The sequence below is a fragment of the Pimephales promelas genome, chromosome 11 (assembly GCF_988280905.1).
Source record: "Pimephales promelas chromosome 11, fPimPro1.hap1.1, whole genome shotgun sequence".
NCBI classification, from domain to species: domain Eukaryota; kingdom Metazoa; phylum Chordata; class Actinopteri; order Cypriniformes; family Leuciscidae; genus Pimephales; species Pimephales promelas.
The window spans coordinates 31,175,886-31,198,621 of NC_142779.1; the positions used below are offsets into that span (position 1 = coordinate 31,175,886).

General features: G+C 39.5%; 1 long non-coding RNA gene across 1 annotated transcript in view; it reads left to right on the forward strand.

The window, feature by feature from the left end:
- The window catches only part of LOC120474460 (uncharacterized), a 215,523-nt gene that overhangs the window by 69,765 nt on the left and 123,022 nt on the right, over positions 1-22,736 (forward strand). Inside the window, exons 2-3 of the long non-coding RNA XR_016145606.1 lie at positions 19,839-19,924; positions 20,054-20,168. This is a non-coding gene — a long non-coding RNA (uncharacterized LOC120474460). The remainder of the gene's footprint in view (positions 1-19,838; positions 19,925-20,053; positions 20,169-22,736) is intronic.

Consider the following 22,736-nt stretch of genomic DNA (forward strand, 5'->3'; position numbering starts at 1 on the left):
AGATATTTTTGATTGAATCTGAGGGCTGGATGACTCTTCCATAGACAGCCTGAGGGACTGCCTCTTGACGGCCCAGAAAGTCATTAAAAGAAAAGGTTTAAATATTCCATGTGCCTACAGTGGCTCAACTATAACTTTATCAAGCGACGAGAATACTTTTTGTGCGAAAAAAAAACGTAAATAACGACTTTATTCGACTTTCCATTACTTCCTTATGGGCGCATGCGCGAGAACTGAGACGAGACCGTTCTTCTTCGACTACTTTTTGTTACCGGCTGCTCACCGCTTAGGAGTTTTACCGCCCCCTACCGTATAAGATGACGTACTGATATAGCCGGAGGCGCAAAACGTTCTGTTTACAAGCAGTACGTCATCTTATACGGTAGGGGGCGGTAAAACTCCTAAGCGGTGAGCAGCCGGTAACAAAAAGTAGTCGAAGAAGAACGGTCTCGTCTCAGTTCTCGCGCATGCGCCCATAAGGAAGTAATGGAAGTCGAATAAAGTCGTTATTTACGGTTTTTTTTCGCACAAAAAGTAGTCTCGTCGCTTGATAAAGTTATAGTTGAGCCACTGTAGGCACATGGAATATTTAAACCTTTTCTTTTAATGACTTTCTGGGCCGTCAAGAGGCAGTCCCTCAGGCTGTCTATGGAAGAGTCATCCAGCCCTCAGATTCAATCAAAAATATCTTTATTTGTGTTCCGAAGATGAACGAAGGTCTTACGGGGTTGGTACAGCATGGGGGTGAGTAATTAATGACTTAATTTTCATTTTTGGGTGAACTAACCCTTTAAAGGGTACCCTAAAACGCTGGATGTTGACGTGTGGTCAAAAGCGTCAGTTAGATGACGTCTTGGGAAGAGAATGTGTTGGTCATTCCCATATTCCCATATAATGGTGTCAATGCAGGCAGATCAATAATATTGTTGGATATTAAATTAAATGTCCTAAACGAAGCAATCCAAAAGCCAAAGGTGACAAAGGCGACAGTGACAAGAAACCAAAACTCCATCAGGTGGCAGAATGGAGAAAAAAACCTGGCCAGTTCTCCTCTGGCCAATGAACGAACAGTATATGGTTATGATTCCGTCAGCATTACAGGTCAGAAGTCAGATTGGATTGGATCATTCAGAATGTTATCAAATCTGGTAGAAGATCGGAGTCATCACGTGGGTACTATTGAGACGAGTTTGTTTAGGATCAGTGCCGATAGCTGTCGTGTCGCATCTCAGTCATGTGGGAATTTAGTCTAAATATGGACTTTAAGTTCATCTCAGTTTCTATGTGAGGACATTCTGTCTCTATGGGAGGATGTATAGTCCCAGATTTACTAACAGCTTGCAGCATAGCAAACCCTCTTTTGGCATTAAAAAACTACTGTCAGGACTTACTAAAGACACACAGTGAAAAATTACAGCTGAAAAGGCACTGACAGAATTATTTTTGCAGCTGCCTTTATTGCACATGCATTTGTAGTTTCCCTTTCAGACGCAACACTTTTGGGAGGAGAGTACTGAAACGAATCACGCAAGTTTAATTACTAAGGTTTGTGCTCGCCAATTTACTGGTATTTGCACCATTATTTACTGCCTCGCAAAAAAGCACGTCTTAAACCAGACGCTAATTTGCGCTGCTCCTGGTGGATTGTGTTGGTCATTGTGGAAATGATACGGCTGCGTCTGTGTTCTTTAATTTGTGTGTTCTTTAACTCTCCACTCCCATCTGCGCTTTAATTGGATTGCACTTTCAAGCCTTGAGATGAAATAAATCCGGCATTTAGTCTCTATATGGACTTTCACCTTAGTCTCTATGCCTTCCCCTTAGGCTCAAAATGTGGATATTTAGTCTCTATGTGAGGACTTTTAGTCTCAGTTTCGTCAGGTGGTGTGTTTGTGTCATAAATAATGCAGATTGAAGCATCAAGTGAGCTAACTCATGTTTCAGCATGGTAAATACTGTGGAGCCACTTTTCAGTTCACACACATAAACAGGAGACATTACTAGAAAAAAAATCCTCAAAAGACTATCACAAGCCTTTCTGTGCCCGTGGCCTGGACAGGCAGCAGGCCGCGTGGAGCCTTGTCAGGGACTCACACACACCCGACCCCCCGGCTATCAGTTTGTCAATAGAGATGCTGTTCCCATCAAACAAACCTTGCTACTGAGTGAGAAATGTCAATAGTGGAAGGTTCCCAAAGCTACTGAAGGCTAATGAGAGGGTTTAAAGCAGGGATCATAAAAGACAAGAGCTCAGATGGAGAGATAAGGCGTCATAAATGATGCATGATGACTCAATGCGGCACAGGTTAGATATGGTAGCAGTGGGAATAATGGAACTGAGCAAACTTCAAATGAATGAGCAAGCCAGTTATTAGCACGTCTAATAGTGATGACATCTCAGATTGATAATCCTCTCATAAAAGTGGATGAAAACGTTAGATTCTTTCATTTTAGCAGTGGCATAGATCATCTGGATTGGATGCCAGGTGTATTTTATGTGAAGTGAGTTTAATTCATTGATGTATTTTGTATGCGACAAGATGGCTTCAGAGTAAATTTAACTTCGCGAAATAGGTCTCTTACTAGGATGGCCGTGATGAGGGCTTTCATTTGAAATTCCAATCCAATTATCTGCCGATCTTTGAGGGGTTGGGAAACGTATTTTTTTTCCCCACTCAATAATAACGGAAACAGCTCATTATTGAAACAATTTGATGGCAGCTTTTGAACCCTCTCTCCACCAAAATGACTTAATAATTTCCACTCTTTCTTAATGGCTCCCTACATTTTCCACTCCTCTGCTCGGCTTAAGCTTTGATGTCCACATGTTACAATGGAAACACAAGCTTATCCCAAACTGAAAAAAAAAAACTACCTTATTGCTCAGGGGCTGGGGCTCATTTGATACTGCTGCACAAATTAACAATGACTTATTTTTTCAACCATGCAAAAATAAAAGCCAAACAAGCCATTTAAAAATAAAAAAGGGTGGCTTGTCATTAATATACAGTTAAGTGACCAATGAGACCATAGGATAGTCCTGAGTGCAAAATCTGATTGGATAAACTGTTTAAAACTGCCATAAAAAATGGAATGGTGAGACAGACATTAAATTACATTTTAATGCAGCAAACTGTGACAGTTACGGACTTGGTGGTGGAAGGATTTTGGGATAGGAATTTGGGATTTTTTAAAAAAAAATCTTTTGCATTCCCCCGAGAAACTTTGGATTTTGGCCTTTGCAGATGCAAGATCTTTTCAGACTTGTCTCTCAGCCACCTGTTCAAAGAGATCAATTTATATTAAACTAGTTTTGAGGAAAATTGGGTTGTAGCTCGTTGTCTCAACACTATGATTATAAATGGATGTCATTTGTGTTTTAACAATGACTACGTTTACATGCAGCCAATTTTCGGGTTACGGTCGGGTTAAGGTCACTATTCGGGTTTCTGAAACATTAAGAATAACCCGTTTACATGTGTGAGCAGAGAGAGTTTCTCCTGTATACATGGAATTGCAATATCCCGATGTAAACGACGACGCGCGGTTAGCGTCTAGACGTACGGACAACCTTAAGACGCAATATGCGTCATTTCCGAATCTTCTTCCTGTATCCAAACACGACAACAACAGCAGCACACGGATAATGAATAGTTTGGGGCAGATCGCCTTTGTTTGCCCTTTGATGCTGTTAACGTTACTGACCTCGCTCCAAAAGTATGCTGTGCTGTGTCTTGCCATGTTTACTTCCGGTATACGGCACGTGGATTTTTTTATGCGCCGAGAAGTTTCTCTACTCAAATGACCAAGATTCCTTGCGAATAGAACATGCGCAGAACACAAATAACTATGAGGATATGCCGATACGTGTTTACATGACCAAAAATTCGGGTTAGAAAAGGGGTACCCTAGGTATAATATCCCGGTTTTTAAAATCCGGAATATGAGCATATTCGGGTTTTTGCCGGTGTTTACATGGCCGTTTGCGACCGGGTTATTGCTAAAATCCTGGTTTTTAACGGGTACTGGCTGCATGCAAACGTAGTCACAATTTCGCTCACGAGTTATTGATCTGGGAAGTTCGAATCTGTGAATATATTGCCAACTTTAACTCCTTGAGTGAAGCACTGACCATGTCTTTACATTTAAATCCAAGTTCAAACACGTAAACGCTCCATTGTTAACGTACAGAGCTGTCTGAAACACTGCCAGCGGGACATTAAAAAGCGAGTGTTTGTCTGAGCTCACAACAGTTTTTGCGAGGGAACGCAAATATCTTCGTGAGGGAGCACAAAAGTTTCATGAGGGAACGCAAAAGTGTTGCGAGGGAACGCTAAAACCTTTGAAAAAAATGTTTCTCCCATCCCAAATTTTGCCCACCACCATGTCCCTTTAGGGGCTCCGTAGATTGTAGAGTGAGGGATTGCTGAAAAATGCCAACACTATAGCTGTGATGACTGTATTTACAATAAAGCTTCGGCCTCTCAAACTGCATGACTTCATTGAACACTTTGTACAAATTGTAGAAACTTCAATGCACTGACATATTCCATGCATAGGCTGAATGTAGTGTGTGTGTGTGTGTGTGTGTGTGCTCATGGATTTTTTATTGGGATGTCGTTGAAAGTAATACCTAATTCTAATGAGAGGGATTATTCAGAGGATGTGACATACTCGACTTCTAGGTCGGATGAGTAATGTCTGCCAATTTAGAGAACCCTCTTTATTTCCCCCCCTCTCTCTCTTCCGTATTTTATCAGTCAACCCCGGGTTATTTACAAAAAGACATGTCTATCAGTTACAAGGACATGACTTTGCCAAGAGAGAGCTAACAAAGGAGGAAATCAAGCAGTGGCCTCCCCTGAAAAGATGTCTCTCTTTTCCCCTCTCGCCCCTCATCCGAGGCCTAGCTCGCGCTGAATGGCCCTCTTCCTGGCAAGGTGCCTGGCGTGGCCGGCGATAGTAGGCTACATTTATCCTCCCTGATTAGATTAGAAATTATTAATGGAGGGCTGTGAAGCAGAGCAAAGGGTCATTTGGAGTTTAATTCTATTCTCAGATAACTTCATTTTGCCTGATGTGATTGTTATTGCCCGAGTGCTAGATGTTTATAGGAAACAATATCCTCAATAACACATTCAGACATCCTATTTAAAGGGTCAGCCTGGGCCGTAAGATAACAGCTTCTGGGGAGTCGCATGTCACGGATGATATAAAAAGGTCAGCCTTTGCTCTGATCAGAATAATACTTTTAATTCATAAAAAGTGCATGCGGATATATGCTTTGTTCTTAAACCAAGCGAGGTTACATATTTTAAAGTCGGGATAAAATAATCTTTTCGTCCCCATTGTGACGTATTTCAGAGTGAAACGGCTTCTTGAACAAGAAAAATTGTTGGACGGGACTTGATTTTGTCCATTAGGAATTGACTGGATCGTTGGATTCTTGTGGTTTGCAATATTGATCCAGTCCTTCGGAGGCTTGTAGGCTAGAGTCCTTCTCAGTAGAGGCCTGTGTGGGACTGTTTTCTTAATCACGTTCCTGCTGAATTTCCGACCATTACAGCCCACTTACACAACACGTGTGTTCCACTCCCACCCGCACCTCCAAACATTCTGTCACAGCTTGAAGAAATTGTGAAAAAATTATATTTGGGCTATGCTAAACATTCAGAACAGCATACAGTGCAAGTAAATAACCAATGATTTGTACAATGGAATAGAATCAATGCTGAACTTACTTAGGGCGTTTTCACACCTGAAAGTCCGCACCAAGGTCCGAGCCAAAGTTCATGTTTTCATACATTTTATACTTTCAGAAAGTTTTGGTTTGGTTTCACACTGCAATAATGTGCGCACACTATAGAACTTTACGTGGCATACTTACGTCCTCATCTATCGTCATCTATCTTGACATTGATTGGTTTAGTAAATGGACGTGCGTCTGACATCAGCGTGTTGTCAATTCGCCTGGTAGCTTTGACAACATGAACGAACAGATGCATATCGTTGCAACTATGTTGTTATTTTTATGGCATAATTACCTGAATCCCCAACTTTACACAAGGCTAGTTCAAATTCGCCAAATGAATGTCCTCTTCGTGCGAACATTTTATTGTCGCCGGCAGGAAAGGAGGAGAAAATTCTCATTATGTCATCAGACCATACTTCAATTAAAAAACCTCATCTCCCCATGTGCTACACGGCTCATTTCTCCTGCCACCTTCTGTTTTTTCGGCTTTTTGGGAACCACCAGAACTTCCTGTAAAAGGTCTGAAAGTCCGAACCATACAGAAATGCTTTCACACCAGAAAAGAACCAAACCTTTGTTCAGTTTGATCCAGACCGAGACTACCTCTTTTAGTCGGACCAAATTTAATCTGTTTGGTCCGGACTGTCGTCCGGGGGAGGTTTCACACCTGTAATTTTGATTCGGACCAAACCGAAAAGTCCGAAATTCCGGACCAAACAAGGTAGGTGTAAAAGGGCCCTTAAACTGGACAATGAATTTCTTCTAAAGCTGCTGTGCAGCCAAAACAATCTTTGTTGCATTCATTTCCTGTTTTCACTGTAAGGCCGTTTTGAAACAATCTATATTGTAAAAAGCGCTATATAAAAAATGGTGACATGCCCCCACCCGCACGGTACGAAAATCCTATTAAAAGTTAATTTTGGAAAAGTACTATTTACATTTAAATAATTTTTTCTATGAATGCCATACAGTGAATGACAACCCAGAGAGCAAACTGACATTGAATCAACGTGGAAACGACGTCTCTCGTGACATTGAAACAACGTTGATCTGGCATTGTTTTGCTCATCGAATTAACGTTGAACCAACGTCAGACACGGCATTCTTCAAAGCTAAATGAAAATCGAAAATTGGTTTGCTTTCATAACATTGAAACAACGTTGATTTCAAGTTGATTTTCCGTTAGTTTTGAAAGAATGACGCGTCTGACGTTGGTTCAACGTTAATTTGATGAGCAAAACAATGTCAGATCATTCGATGTCATGTTACCACGTTGATTCAATGTCAGTTTGCTATCTGGGAACCATCTTTGGTCTTCCAGTGGAGTACATTATTAGCAATTTAGAGTTTAGGTGATTAATTTACACCAAAAGAAAAGATAACATGTATGCCTTCATCTCCAAAAACATAATTTTTGTGTTACATTTCATAAACTCAAACAAGCTCAGTGCCAACTCATTTTCCATCAGTTTTTTTCCTCAGAATTGGAATGTGTGCAAAGGATTTCGGGTGATTTAAGGACAAGGAACAATTCTTGCCTATTCTTGAGTCCCTCTAATTACGACAGCCATCGACAGCGCTTGATGATGTAGCAGCCGAGATATGCAGTCTTACCAGGCCACAGCCTTCCCTTAGAGAAGCACCCCAAAAATAAATCCAAGATAATGCCTGAGAAATTTTCTAATAGTGAAAAATGATTAGTACTAAAATATTTAATGATGAATGATGAATATGCATGAGGGCAGCAAACCCAAGTAAACATGAACAATGAATGCCGCACATTTATAATGCATCGTCAGCATGGAGGAGAAATAAAACTGTCTGTGTATCTGAGAAACGAGAGAATGAGAAACGGAGACAAAGGAAGAAAGAAATAGTCATGGATACAGGACCATCTGGACACGGTTAGCCTGTTCAGATAGCGTTTCAGTGGCGCTGATTTGCAACTCTGTCAGTTAGCTACAGTTACACACCTGTCTCTGGACAAAGGGACTCACCTTTCTACTGGCTTGGCCGGCTTTCCGTCGCTACTGCTGATATCTCAATCACAGGCTAGTGCCAGCCAGCTAATGAAGTGCTCTCCAGAGGTCAGCATTCCTCTGGGTCGGGATAGGATAATCAGTCATTGGCGGTGCTCTCAACCACCTCATTTAGAGCATAGGGACCGACTATGTTCGGCAAGGCTGAGCAGGCCGTGTCTCGGTCCCACCTGATCCATGTAAAAGAGATACCAGCCATCTCGCTGTATTACTAGATGTTATCTTTTTTTCCCAGAGAAAGAACCGAGAACACAGAATGCTGAATCATTTTGATTACAATAGAAAGACAGCAGCTCACTCCTGGTTTGCGTGTAAGATGACCTTTTGTCTAGTAACAGAGTATTGTTGACCTCAGTTTATCAAGTGTGGGGAAATACAGATTGCTGTTAGCAATGACAACTTGTAGAGGAAAGTTACTCAAATGGTAAAATGACAATAATTATTGACAAGATTAGAAATGGTTCAAAGAAAGACTTTTTTTTTTGCAGAAACACGCCATCCTTCCTCTGTTTGCATAGAACCATCGCAGCAGTAAAAAGAAAAGAAAGAAAAACAGCAATTATAGCCAAACCCATAATGTTTTGTACAAGATTTGGTGCAAGAGTTGCAGTTGGGGTATCAGGTTATGGCGTCTAGGTTGTAGGTCCGGCCAAGGGTAGTCTGGAATGGAAGGTTAGCGCTGAAGCTGTGGGGGGTGGATGTAGGGACGGACACCCACTGATAAAGTTTCCTATGATGGATTGAGTTGGCTGGATGCAGCCTGTGGTGCCACATCACATTTAATTGCATGCATCTTTCATGCAGAGGTGCATGTGTGTATATACCTACCTCCCACCTCTTTCTACATTCCCTTTTGTCACCCAATCAGGGCTGCTTGGAGTGACGAAGTTTCACACCTGTGATTTGTTCTAGCTATTATATTATGTTTTTTTTTTTTTTGTCAGCTAGTTGTTCAACAGATTTCTAAATGTATACAATGGAGCGTTTTGTGACCGAAGACATCTATATTCCCTTAAAGGGTTAGTTCACCCAAAAATGAAAATTAAGTCATTAATTACTCACCCCCATGCTGTACCAACCCCGTAAGACCGTCGTTCATCTTCGGAACACAAATGAAGATATTTTTGATTAAATTTGAGAGCTGTATCACTACCACATAGGCTGCCTAAGGGTCAATGAAGTCAATGAAGAAAATATTTAAATATTCCATGTCACTACAGTGGCTCAACTATAAGTTTATCAAGCGACGAGAATACTTTTTGTGCGAAAAAACAAACAAACAAAAAAAAAACTTTATTCGACTATTCCTTTTCTTCCTTGTTGGCCTGAAACGAGACTTCCATAGATTTCGACGCATGCGCGAGAACTGAACTGAGGTAGTTGAAAGAGATCGCAATTCTCGCGCATGCGTCGTGGAAATCTATTGAAGTCTCGTTTCAGGCCAACAAGGAAGAAAAGGAATAGTCGAATAAAGTCGTTATTTTTGTTTGTTTTTTCGCACAAAAAGTATTCTCGTCGCTTGATAAACTTATAGTTGAGCCACTGTAGTCACATGGAATATTTAAACGTTTTCTTCATTGACTTTCTGGGCCGTCAAGAGCCAGTCCCTTAGGAGCCAATGTGGTAGTGATACAGCTCTCAAATTTAATCAAAAATATCTTCATTTGTGTTCCGAAGATGAACGAAAATCTTACGGCGTTGGTACAGCATGGGGGTGAGTAATTAATGACTTAATTTTCATTTTTGGGTGAACTAACCCTTTAACATTCCCAATTATCTCAATGAGTTGCTTAGCTGGCGCAGTAAGCAACCTGTAATCTTTACTTCATGGCCACTTATTTCTTTTGAAGGGACCTTAGTGCTTTTTGTTAGCTATCCAGCAAAAGCCTGAGGGTCTGGTTGTGACGATAACATGTGGTGTGGTTTACATGTATGTGTTTACAGAATAGAGTCGCCAAAAATAAACTAAGCTTATAGTATTATAAAATAGACCTTTTTAGGTTTAAATAGCGCTATGCAGGTTATCAAAGCCATTTTGATTCTTGTTGTACAGAGTATGTGCATGCAGGACTCTCCACAGGGAACTCCAGTGAGGCACATTATGTGGCTCTTTATCGGATCAGGCCAACTGGTTTTCCTGTGGCTTCACACCATTTCAAAAGGAGCCTCGGGGTGGCACAGTCATCTTGGATTTGGCAAGCTGTTCCAGTTGTACCTTAGAGATGAAAGTGTTACCAGCAAGCAATTAGAATCTACTGTCAATGCAATGTGAGCCTTATTCTGGCCAATGTTCAATTGCAGAGGAAATTTTAGCGTTAATGGGTAATGACATCCTCGGGGTTACTTGTCTGTTCTGGTTATAAAATGCACGGAGGAGATGAAGGTTGAGATTTCAAGACGTAGCAGAGAAGTTACGCAAAATATTGTGCTATGTTCTATTTTTTGACTCAAAATCCAAACTCTCTGCAATTCAGGGAAATCACCTCTAAGCCAAGTGTATGTGCCATGAGCTGGGGAACATAATTACAAGGTCGTATGGACGCACACACTCAAACACACTTGCTGTCAACACCTTCGCCATGATGGATCCCTCTCATTTTCCGAGCGAGGATCCGATAAAAGTGGCAGCCGAGCTCTGGGGCCTGCCTTTCTCTGATTACACCTCAACGTCCCAGAGCAGATGTAGCTGAGGAAGCCCCTCCTGGGCTGGCTTGCACAACGCTACACTTACCCAACCACTTCTCAGCTGCAACCTCAGCCTCGGGCGCTCCACCATCAAATTTTCATGCGACCATATGGAAGAATATTAGTAATAGAGATTTACTGTCATGGCCGTCCCGCTGGAGAAAATAAGGAAACTGTTACATATTGCTTTGGGTAAATGAGAGGGAGCCAAGCGAGGGAAACGGAGCCCTCCGTCTTTGAGACATCCGATCGGCTCGCTGAGAAGCGAGTGGAGGCACTAAAGAGTGCTTTAAGTGCGATTGAATGGGACGAGTCCTTGAAACAGCATAGCGCTTTGTTGGTGGGGTCAGGGAAGTGAGTGATGATGTCTTGTCTCGGTGTCTCTTCCGTGTGCGTTTCTGCTGCGCGCCGTCAACAGGTCCGGCAGGTTGGGGCTGTGATCAGAGCGCCGGCCTAAATTACAGCAGGTTGACAGATAAGGAAGCAGCTCAGCAACATCAGAGAGAGGGCGGAGAGGGCGGCATTGTATACCTCCCTCGTCTAACACTCTCACAGTACGCCTGTCCATCAACATGTGTCATTAAGAGCTATTATTGACTCCTTTAGACACTATTGGCAGGAAAAACAAAAGTTTAAGCAGGTTTTACTTGTGTGTTGCCATAGCATGTTACGCATTGTGGTGATTCAGCGGTTTGAGGCGCATGCTAATAGTTTCTTCTTTTGTCTACCTGTTAGTTGGACTTATCTGCAATAAAGCTCCTTTTGTCTACTTGCTAGTTGAAGCTGTGGTTTTTCACGAAAGTTATTTACTTTTCACCACCAATGAGGCACAGCACAAAGCGCCTGTTTCGGTTAGAGAAGTTTTCTTTCATGCTGAAATGGTACCTCTCTGCGGGCTCCGCTTTGAACCTGAACGCACCATACTGAATCAACACAGGGGTACAAATGTGAACCAGACTCCAAATTTGGGTTTTAGGATGCAGAGGGTTGTTGGCCTGCTTCCTGTAAAGCCTCATTAGCATTTATAAATGCAAAATGAGGGGGGCTGACGGGAGGTGTTTTAAGCTACATTTTCAGATAGCTCTCCTCCCCTCCGTATAACGCGACGCTGAACACACAACCGCAACATGTCCACTCTCAACAGCTTGGTGGATTGGCCATGTGGGCAAGGGGGTCAATTTGCAACCGTACTCTTCTGGAACCAATTAGAAACTGCATCTTTCCCTGGGGCGCCCTGGTTGAGTAACTCTACATTAGTTGTTTTATCTTTTGATATGCAGGGCATTATTAGTGGTGAGTCGTTCACGGTGGCTGTGGTTAGATAGTGACAACCGTGGAAACAAGAATTGGCTCAGAGACCATGGGCATGTTGCATTATGCCTACAAACTCACACACACACACAGACTTATCCTCCCCTGCTCGTTATACCACAACAATCCCTCTTTTGTCAGGGATGATTGATGATATGTTGGAATTTCATTCATGGAGTTCTGTGTTTTGGAGTTGCTGTGACGACCAGGTATAAACAGGCTCTGCTTGGGTATTGAGTTTCACCTCTGAACACCAAAGAGAAACAACGGCAAGGGCCTTTCAAAGGTTAAACAAACAGTTATTGCTGATATCTCGGTGGACAATGGCTGAATTATCTTTCACAAAATGTTTATTGTTCACACGGACGATCGATCGGAGGATACGCATACCACATCCATGACCTCATCGCAGAATAAATAGTTCCTCTTTTCACAGCCGCTGGATTTGAAAACATCTGAGCCAATCTCAGTTCTGCAGAATTCTGTCTGTCAATTTAACGTTATTTTAGTGCATTAAAAGGGAATTTGTGCCTCGGACTTGATTGAATAGTTGGTGATATGGAAATAAAACAAACTGTGTACTGAATTCTAAAGAAAACCAAATGTTTTTTTTTCTTTAAAAAAGGGTGATCAATTCAATTAATAGTATATTAAACATTTATTTATTTTCACCAACCACACATTTAGATCAGGGGTCTTCAGTTATTTTCAAAATGTTTATGCATTTCCTTCCCAGAAAAGGTGTGGATAATCACAACTTGCATTGTTTCAGTTGCCAGTATGTTCAACCCGATCTCACGACCAAGTCGTACGAATTCGACGAATGATTAAAAAGTGGCTAATTCGTAACAATTCATACGACCTCACTCGTACGAATTAATAAGATTTTGCTAAATCGTACATATTTTACGAATTGGCCAATTCGTATGAATTCGTACGAATGACCTACCCCTTACCCCGCCCCTAAACCTAACCATCACGTGGGTTTAGACAAATCGTACGAATTAGTACGAGTGAGGTCGTACGAATTAGTACGAATTAGCCACTTTTTAATCATGCGTCGAATTCGTACGAATTGGCCGTGAGATAGTGTTGGTATGTTACGTATGGTGATTAAGAGCTTTATTGTTTTGTTGTGTTGCAACACGCTGATCGCTTCCAGTGTAGATGTATGTCAGAGCCTGTATGTACACATCTCTGCTACAAATGAACACTTTTTCTAGGACCTACCATTTTCGTACAGTTGCACTGAAAGTGACAGAAGTGCAAATTTTACAACTTACCCCATATGCGGCGTTAATTGTAACAGACAGAGGGTTTAGTTATAACACTTGTGTGTAACACACATAATTCAGTACTATTTTATTTGTATAGTTTGTTATTGTTTGTGCAGCTGTATAGACAGATATCCATCCATCCCTCATCCAATCATCCTTCTATTATTGAATCATAAAATTATAAAATATTGTTATTGCAATTAAATTAGATTTGTGTGTGGCAGCTGCATGTAAAATTATTATTATTAATAATAATAACAGTCATAATAATACAATTTATGTTGTTATTAATTATGTACAAATTATGTATTGTTATTACTTAACAAAGCTTAAAATAAAAATTTAAAGGGTTTATTGCATTAAAACAGGCCATATTTTTAATAAATAAACAAGTTATCATTCATAGTACACTAAATTTTAAACATTTTAAATTCCAGCATTGTTTGTGAAAGTCCAAAAAAGTTAAATGTATACTCAAACCTGAAAAGTTGTGTGGCTCCGTTTTCATTTGATTTCATCATTGTACACTTGGCGGCGTAGTTGTAACACTGTGTTACAACTAACCCCGCTGTGTATTACATATTTTAAACCTAGCTAACAGTTGCTAGGAATTGCTGACATGTTTCAAAACTGTGCTATGTTTGAGCCAACAAGACCGTGATTAAGGCAATATAAAGTTAGGTTTGGAAGCATATACACCCAACTCAGAAAACGAAAAAAAAAATCTATGGTAAAAAATTTACTTTTATGGTGTCAAAACACTCTTTGTCCATTATCTTCACGAAATATAATCAAAACTTTCCGAAAAGTCGCGGGAGACCGTCTTCTGGCAGCAAGAGAAAAAGAGTGGAAAGACAGCCGGCTTGATCCTGACTGACTATGTAAAACGTCCGTGATACATTTAACCCCGCGTTAGGCTGTGCCCTGCGCTCCCCTACTTTTTGTGCGGAAATAAAACAAAAATAACAACTTTATCCGACTAATCCTTTTCTTCCTTCTGGGCCTGAGACCTGATTTACATGACGCATGCATGAGAATTGCGGTCTTATTCTACTAATTCTTGTTCAATTCTTGCGCATGCGTCGTGGAAATCTCTTGAACTCTCATCTCAGGCCCAGAAGGAAGAAAATGAATAGTCGAATAAAGTCGTTATTTTTGTTTTATTTCCGCACAAAAAGTATTCTCGTCGCTTGATAAACTTATAGTTGAGCCACTGTAGTCACATTGAATATTTAAACATTTTCTTCAATGACTTTCTGGGCCATCAAGTTTCAATCCCTTAGGGAGCCTATGGAGGAGTGATCCAGCTCTCAGATTTAATCAAAAATATCTTCATTTGTGTTCCGAAGATGAACGAAGGTCTTATGGGGTTGGTACAAACATGGGGGTGAGTAATTAATGACTTAATTTTTAGTTTTGGGTGAACTAACCCTTTAATTCATTCATGATAAATCTATATGGAACCAATCCAGGATCTGGATCTGGGCTGGGTTTGGTTAATTGGCGACCTTTACTTTGGGGTATCAGCCTTGCGTTAGCTCTTCTTCTCTCTTGAACTTTTCTTTTCAAGTCGTAGCCGTGAACTTAAAACCTCCATTTGAGGCAAAGTAGTGGTTCAGATAAAAGCCGTTTGACGCTATGATTTATTAATGCTACGCTATTAATACTGTGGGGCTTTTGGAATAATTCTTGTTGACTCTCGGTCTTAGACTGCTGGTATTGGGAGGATTTCCACAAAGAAGACACATCCCGGTCATCCTTCACACCCTCGCACGCACACACTCGGTCGCTGGGCACCGAAGGCTTATGGGGGATTGTACTGATGGAGCTTTCTGTGAGTGAAATCCTCAGTGGATTTCTGCTGTCCCTGCAGGTTTGGTTTATGGCATCTCACAAGTCTTATAATGTCCCGTCATGCGCAAAAGCAAATAAGTAATTTGTGATGGTGGGCATGAATAAAGTTAAAACTGACATACAGTATGTCAAAGGAAACACATACACATTGGCTCTGTTCCAAAACCTGCCCACATACACAGCTGCCTTCTAAACTGAAATCAAATTGAGATTCAAAAGAGTTTAGTAGAGATCTAGGCTATGATAATCTATTCATCATTTTTACTTTTACTTATTTTTTTTATCAGATCACATTTTTTTTAATCAATATTATTTGGTAGGCCTATTGAAATAATTATATTCAAACTGTCTGCCATCTTGTTTTTTTCTCACTGAGCTTGTCGCAGTGCATTCTGGGATTACCTTCTCTGCAAAGGGTACATATGATGCGGCCTTAGAATTTGGCCACAATAACAAATCTTTATGCTGTCTAACTTTTTATACTTTTTAAAGAGTCAGACAGTGTTGTAGTACTCGAGACTCGGACTCGTCTCGGACTCGGTCTCGAGACCATATTTTAATGGTCTTGGTCTTGTCATGGACTCGTGTGCATTTGGACTCGGAATTGACTCGTACTCGAACATTTTTTTTTTAGGACTCGGACTTATTCCCGAGTCCACTCGAGTTCAATTCAAAATATGTTTCATGATTATTAATGTATGTTAATAAAATATTTCTTTAAATTGATTGACACGCCCAGTGATTGGTGATTTTCTAGTGCGCAACTGTGCATGACAAATTGTAATAAAATTACTTTTAACACCACCTACTATGTGGCCTTTTTACCCTAAACTGATCATATTTTTTAAACTCTTAAGTAAATTCAGTATACAAAAAAGGATTTCTCTAAGTAAATAAAAGTAAATTAGGTAATCAACCCTCACTGGTCTCGGTCTCGACTCGGACTCGACTCTCTATGGACTCGGTCTTGACTCGGACTCGACTCTCTCTGGTCTCGGTCTCGACTACAACACTGGAGTCAGATGACTTTTTAAAAAAAGAAAGAAAGAAAGAAAGAAGTGCCTTTATTCTCAATGTCAATGAATTTTGATGATGGATTTTTTCCTTGTTTGAAATACATAATTTCGGAGATCCGTGCATTCCAAAAACATTTGGTGTTTTGACCCTTCTGGAACAGTCTTTGTGTCTAGCGTGTCCGAATGATGCCTTAAAATGGTAGGTAGGCATTTGGAAACATCCGCATGGAGTGGCATCATCTCAGGAATGTAACCTTTTGTTTTAATGGATGGATAAATGATCGTATGGAAAAGTGCACCATTAGGAACTCTTGCTCTCCGCAAATAACAAAGACCTGATGCAATATTTAGTGATCACTAATGCTGCTTCTATTTATGTGCAGGGCAAAAAAATGCAATTAGATTAATACTTACTCGAATTACCAAGAACTCCTGCTAATACACTGTGTGGGGATGCCTACTCTAGAAATGATAAATAATATATGAGAATCCTCAGTCTAATATAGAGGCTAAAGATTGGTACACAGCGGATGAGTGATTTCCAGTTTTAGCATATCGATTTCCGTTATTTTTTGTACACCAGAATAAACAATTAGTCATGTTCATTTACAAATGAGACGAAATGAGAAGCTTTAAACTCATCATTCCTTTCCTATAGAATATCCCCACCACACATGCAGCAGCGCAGAAGATATTTGATTTTTACCTCCATTAGCAACCCGGAAAACACATGACGTCTGCGAGCAGAAGTGTGTGTTGTGCTCTCTCTCTCTCTCTCTCTCTCTCAGCTCAGTGCATTCTGCCATTAGTCAGGACGAGATTAATGTATGAAAATGCAGCAGGTCAATGCTTACCCTCTTTTCCTGCTGCATGAATTATTTACAGCTGCATGGGAACTCCATTATGCATACTGCCCACCACTTTAGACTGCTCCTAACCAGACAACACACACATACGCAAAGAGGATCACACACAAAAACAAATGCACATGTTTAATACCAAATCTTTTTTTTTGTTTTGATTGGTGCGTTTTTATTACGAAGATCCACAAAGGTTAATGCTTTGTCTAGCCTGTGATAATCAGGTACATTGCAGTGTTTTAAAGGTGTTTCAGCCGATCTGCTTTGTATATGTTCTAGACCTCGGATTATATTCTTTTGTTACCCTGTACGCAGTGATATTTTATACAGGACATTCTAATTAATTTATTAACATTATTAGTCACGAAGGGATGCTTTCTGTGTAAACAGCAGAGCATGTACTTGCTTCTGAAAGGAAATATGAACAGACACACTAGATGTCACTATTGTAACTTGATGCAGAGCTTGTGTTACACTCAGACCTTGGGACAGATCAGGGAAACAGAGAGAGAGAAGTAAAGTCACTAGAAATACAAATGCATTGTTTTAATAATACAAAAATACACATTCCTTTATGTAGTTTATTGGTTTTATGAAATAGAAATATTATAAAAGACATCAATGTTCATTGACATTGCATTTTTATTATTAATATTATTTTAGATTAATTAATATTATTAATCAGATAAAATTCTTCTGCTGTTTGTCATGCAATTCGTAATTACATATCATGGGGTCCAAAATTAACTTTTCCATTAAGGGGCAATATTTTATCTGTTTAATGCAGCTCATTTTAAGGCATTTACACACCAAAAAATGCACAATGGCTAGGTGAAAACAGGAGCCCATGATGATGAAGCTGCAATATTAACACAAAATCATTATTTTTTGATTGTTGCTGTAATGATTATTAATGTCGATTCATATATATATATATATATATATATATATATTATTATTATTTTTTTTTGGTGGGGAAAAAGCCAATCATATTTTGGCTACAGGCATTTACAACGTTTTCAAAGCGTTTACATTTACAAATTTGTTTATTGCTTTTTATGGATAGGATAAAAATTACGATTTCATATGGCTATTTATTTGAGTAGCCTAGCATGAAAAAAAAAATATTTAAAAAGCTAGCAAAGAATGAAGTCTTGCAAATGTAAGTTATCCACGTCCGCAAAAACTCCTGTTATAATCACTGCAAAATGAATCCATTACTTACATAATTTCAGCACTTTGTTGTTTATGATGATGATGATGATGAGATGATCAAAGACTTTGGCCCTACTTTAACAATCTAAGTGTACGGTCTAAAGTGCACGGCGCAAGTGCACTTAAAGTGTCCGAATCCACATTTGCTAGTTTAACGACGGGAAAAACGATTGGCGTGTTCGGCACATGTCCCTATTCTCTTAATTAGTAATGGGTGTATTTTGGGCTTTACGTGCAATAAACCAATCAGAGTCTCATCTCCAATTCCCTTTAAAATCCAGTTGCGCTTGTGCCATGGCGGATTTGCAATTTGCATGACGGAATTTGATAGTGAAAGACTAAGCGCGTCTCCAGAGAGGAAACAGATCTGCTCGTGCGCAAGGTTAAAGCGCGACCATCTATGGGACAAGTCGGATTCCACCATATCTTGTAAACAATAATGAACTTTTACATTGAAATCCTTTTATTTTAATATTTGACATGTGTGCTGCTGTGTTTTTAATAAGCAGTGTACATGCAAGTTGTGGACCTGTATTATGCCTCTTTTCACAAGATGCAAAAGGAGTCTCTGATGTCCCCAGAATGTGTATGTGAAGTTTCAGCTCAAAATACCCAACAGATCATTTTTTACAGCGTGTTTAAATTGTCATTTTTTAGGGCTCAGAAAAACGTGCTGTTTTAGTGTGTGCCCTTTAAATGCAAATAAGCTGCTGCTGCCGGAACAGGGGGCGGAGCTTCATGAGCTCGATGCGCTCAGTCTCTCAGGACAAATTCACCTCACAGAATGATGATAACATCAGAAACTCTCAGTAACGGTGTTCATTTCGAGTCGGACAATAATGCCTACAGGGTCAGAGTGCTGTATAGAGATGGAAAAGGTATAGTTTAGTAGTTTAATTACGGTTATTATAATGTATTTGTCATCTGCTTGTATGTATCCATTATTTATTAATAGCCTACAAGTCTGCTGTTTCGTATCAGGTCCGAATGATGATCAAACATATACTGATGAGTTTAATAAAGTTTATTGTACATCACACAAAAGATGAAGCGTCAGTTTTACTTCAGATAATCACCATAAGAGCTGAGTAAACACAGTAAGTTATAAGAAGTGTGCGAGTTGAGGGAGTTGAGGGAACATTCAGTCAAAAAACTGTTCTACTGACGTCATTAAAGTAGGAAGTGGAGGGATGTAGTTCAAACGGGCCGTTCGATGTAGGCTACTTCTGTTAAATAAAATATGTCGCTTGGCATTGAACTTTGAGCTTTATAATTTTACAGATATTATTTATACTCTAACAACAACATTACACACTAACTAAAGTTTGAAACATGGGATCACGAAGAACGGGAACTTTAAATACTGTAAGAAATAAAATGTGCCATTGTCTTTAGACAAGATTTCAGTCGGTCAGTGGCTCAGTCTATTTCAGCTGCCTCAAAATAGTAACTCGCCAACAATGCGCCTGAACACACAATGGATTTGCTATTTAAACAACAGGGCGCAGGAAGTGAAAGTGAAAATGATAACTGCGTCGGGCTAAAACTAGCAAATAACACTTGCATCGCACCTGCATCGCACCATTGCACTGAGTTAGGGCTGTTTGTGTGGATTCAGAATTCAGCGCACGCACCGAACAACTCTGGCGTTCACACCTCAATACACCTCTGATTGGACATTGCAATTCACAAGCTCAACAGAAACGTGTGATTGGTTATAATGCTCAATGCTGCAAACCGCGGCTAAAATAAATGTGATGCAACATAATCAAAACAACTGTAAATGTAATGCCGCAATCAACACTTTTCATTCATTTCACATTTCACAGAGATCACTTCCGGCGCTTTCCGGCGCTTGCGCAGACCGAAGCGCCCACCCCCTTAGATCTCTTGGACGTGGCTGTGGTTACAAGAGGTAAAAAAACGATATAAATACTGTTCGTTTTCTCACACAAACAGCTCATTTTGTGTCTTAGGCCATTTAAGACATTTACGAGTCATTAAATCATGTTTAATTTGGACTTCTCTGTGCTTGCTCTTTGAGGTGGTGACCATAGACCTCCATTATATGACTGACAGACAAGAACGGTTTGACCTAAAAATATCAAAATTGAAAATACTGAGGAAACAAAGACACCTACATCTTGGATGCCCTTGAGGTAAGCTAAAACATACCAAACAATTCATTTCAAAGTGAACTATCCCTTTAACTGAACAGGGGCATTTTTTTATGCACCTTACCTTGAATTTGAGGGACATTTTGGTTGCATTTTTGGCCCAAACCCCAGTTAAAAATCCGACCCTGATATAGTCACGACTCAGTGTGAGTAGCCTTATAACAACTTTAAACAGCTCACAACTATCACAACTATCCATTTATATTGATTTACATTTTTTCATACATTCAGGTGATGACATTTTTAATTAAAATGTAAATTATGGAGATATTTTTTGGCAGTTTTGATTGAAAAGCAATGATTAAAATGTTCTTTAAGAGACCGTAAATAGTTATGCGTGCTACATAATTATGATGGAAAGGCTTTCCATTATTAGCTCATGAATAAATATATGCACACCTTTCATGAGACACGAATGTTATTGTAATGGGAAACATTTATCTTAAAATAAAAATGAATTCAACGCTAATATGACACTCATCACTTTAAATGAAAGAAAAGAACTATTGGAGCTCTCGTATAGTCATGAAGAGGAATTTGTGCAAAAGCAAATTATGAAAGCTACCTAATAATTTAAAATAGATTTTCTCATAATCTTCAAGATATTACTTATGTCTGGAAGCAAATGGTTCTGTGGGTTTGTCTGTACTTGCTGACAGAAATGAATGGTGGTGGATGAAATATTTTAAAACAGATAATTAGAACAAAGTCCAGTTGTTGAGTTGAAACATTCCAGATTTACTGCATTGCAAACGATTTGTTTTACTTTCAGCACTATGAAGCAGCAGGTTTAGTGTTGAAAAACAAAACTCCATTTACTTCTTTATTCCTCTCACACTAAGTGTACTTAATAGGGATGTTGACATGTCCCTGAAGCACTGAGATGACCAGATGATAATACTGCAACAGCAGAAGTCATATCCTCGATGAGAGCCATCTCTGTGCTGTATGGGTTTCCGAACTGCTGATTTAGATTCCTGTGTCCTTGAGTCAGTGGCTGCTTGACTTGAATGACAGCGGAGATCAATCTGAGAGCAAATTATGACCAAAATACGAATACTAGTCTGGTCTGGCAGATAATGACCAAACTATAAAAGACAAAATCATGATAATAAATAATTTCAGTAAGACTATTATATATCTTATTACTACTTCTGGTTTTATGGCTGATAATAACAGTTAGCAGAAAGACGGACACACACTCACGCACGCACACACACACACAAATCTGAACATTTGCGAAAAAAATCTGTACTAGATTGTATTACCATCAGTCCCTGGATCAGGAGTTAATTGAAAACACATCTCTTCTGTCACCCACTAGAATCATAACCCTGAAAATAGATTTTACAACAAACCATGATAATACAAGGAAGCTAAAGCCAAAGACAAAATTTTGATTATTATGTTTACAGTTTATTAATCAGGATACAGTTTATTAATCATGTGTTTAAGAATTAAAAAAAAGTTACATCGTGCCCTCGCAAGATAAATAATACGTTTTACAGTAATATGTATAATGAGCTTTAAGAAAGGTAACGGTTCTGCAGTTTAATTTGTGCTTAAGGTCATAAACCACAGTGTTTATAGAAAGGGAATTTAAATCTCCGATTATCATTGTCAGTTGATTAACAATTGACGTTTTAAGATTGTAGCACCTATACTGACAAACAAAGCATTATTTTAAGTAATAAAAATAGAAGACTGAATTATTCACTTTTTTAAAGAATAATGTCTTTAAGACTTTTTAATAGTGATTTTGAAAGAATAAGAAATAAAAAATAACAGGTTTGACGTAACATTTTTACAAATTATCTTACGTTTTAAAGTCTCCTCTCAAAAACGTAAAACGTAACGTATTTCTGTGATGTAAAGTTGAATTTTCAGCATCATTACTCGAGTCTTCTATCACATGATCCTTCAGAAGTACAAAAGAACATCTATTTGAAACAGAAACAGAAATCTACTCTCACTTTTGATCAACTCAATGCATCTCTGAGCAGCAAATCAGCATATTAGAATGATTTCTGAAGGATCATGGGTAATGCTTCCATTTACAGTACAGTACTTACGTGTACTTACAGTGTGCTTACCTAGAAAGTACTGGCTAATATAAAGTAAGTATACATGGGTTAGGTAAAGACAGTAGTAGGGTCTGTCCCGCATGTTCTCAACCCGCCCATAGAGGGTGGATCTCACTCATAGAATGAACACATAGTGTCAGCCATCTTTTTTTGGAAGCTAAGCTAGCAGGCTCTTGTTCTGTGGAGAAAGCTGAGTAGTAGGGGTTACCATCCTCTTTTACTGGACATGTCCGGCTGTCGATGTCCGGGATTCAGATTTTGCTTTCTGCAGTCGCCATTCATAGTTTACATGCACAGCTTTTGTTTCAAACTAAGTGAATTCATTGCGATTGGTAAATCTGAATGCAGTGTTTACGTGAACGCTAAACAAGTGATTGGTTGATGTGCGTTTTACAGTAGCAGTGCTAAGAAAATTCCCGCTCCTCCGTGAGAGATACGAGACCGGTGTGTCTCACAGGTGTTGCTC